The sequence below is a fragment of the Pollachius pollachius genome, assembly GCF_949987615.1.
Source record: "Pollachius pollachius genome assembly, chromosome: 17".
NCBI classification, from domain to species: Eukaryota; Metazoa; Chordata; class Actinopteri; order Gadiformes; family Gadidae; genus Pollachius; species Pollachius pollachius.
Genome location: NC_136950.1, coordinates 14,318,525 through 14,319,925, shown reverse-complemented (window position 1 = coordinate 14,319,925; position 1,401 = coordinate 14,318,525). Strand labels below are relative to the sequence as shown.

Here is a 1,401-nt window from a genome sequence, read left to right as displayed (position 1 = left end):
TTTTCATTCAAATAGATGTACAAAGTAAAGACCTGCCTATGAGAGAGGTATGTTTCTCTATGAATTTTGGGTGCTTAATTTATTGATAGAGAATGGAATAAAGAGTCTGAACTGTTCTTGTTGATTTTTTGAATGAAGTGCTAGGATGATGACATATGTGTAGTCATAACAACAACCATAAAAAATGAGATAATGATTAGTACATCGGAGAAGGATAATGGAAATAAGGAGAAACATAATGAAGCCAACGCGGTTTGCAGATACAGTTTTTAATGTATCACAACAATGAGCAACAAACATACTTGATGAACTATTTCCAGAAGTTGTTCAAATACCATCTACAATAAACGTCATTTCAACTATGACAACAGGTCTGTGACAAAATAAAAAAAAAGGTTTCAAAACCATGTTATTACCGTGATACGGTACAGTTGAGACCTCAAACAGTACAGTAACAAAAACTAATGCGACTACCCTCTATATATAAAACATCAATAACATTTTTGGTTTAGTTTATTTAAAGTTTTAGCCATAGGGGCTTCTTCTTATTAAAACCTCAGGGTGCATTTCCTATGTAACCCAGATGTTGAAGAGTACATATTGTGTAGGATAAGATTGCGCCGTGAAAATCCCTTTGACATCCAGAAGAACTCCAATTTTCAACCTTTTGAAGGCTGTCCCCATAAACATGAAACAATCCATCCATTTTTTTTTAAAGTTTGTTTTTTTGTTTTTTCTCTTTTTGGCTGCTGTGCAGTTGCAATATCTATGTACAGTTATATTGTGGACCATCCTTTTTGTTGGTTTGTTAGCTTTGACCAGTCCTTGTGTGTGGGAAGCGTCCTGTCAAATGCTAGCATCTTAGCCCATGATGCTAGCCACGACAGTTCAGTCTTTTCGATGCTGAGCCACAGAGTGGGGGGGAAAGGCAAAAAGCCAGAGTTGTGAAAGCCTTTGGAATTAGGACAGTCGCTTATGTTTGTACAATGGCAGAATTGCACCTTGGTAGGCCAGGATGTCTCTTATGAAACACAATCGAAAAGTGTCTTCAGAATTAAAGTAAAATGTTAAAATACTAAAAATTTGAAATAAGAACATTTAAAAAGCTCACACAGAGATTAAAAAAAAATGATATTTTGTCTTAAACTTTGAACAAATAAAAAAAAACACCTGTACAATAATAAAACATAGGAGGAAATGTTGATTTCATCGTTTGAAACAATAACTAAGCATGATTTGATTTAACCTGTCAAACAGTTGCATTACATGCTACTTGCTCATCTCAGAATAGGAAATACCAAAAGCAATACATTTTTGCATTTCTTCATATTAATAAATTTGTACCATGCACAGCCAACTACGAATATGTACAACAGCTTAGCTTCCTTTGTTCACAAGCCT

General features: G+C 34.5%; 1 protein-coding gene across 1 annotated transcript in view; it reads right to left on the bottom strand.

Annotated features, from left to right (window-relative positions):
* Positions 1 to 249: 249 nt before the first annotated feature.
* The window catches only part of zfhx4 (zinc finger homeobox 4), a 56,847-nt gene continuing 55,695 nt past the window's right edge, over positions 250 to 1,401 (bottom strand). The window contains 1 exon segment of the mRNA XM_079754627.1: positions 250 to 1,401. This exon segment is cut by the window's right edge and continues 3,313 nt beyond it. The gene's annotated coding sequence lies outside the window, so the exon portion shown is untranslated.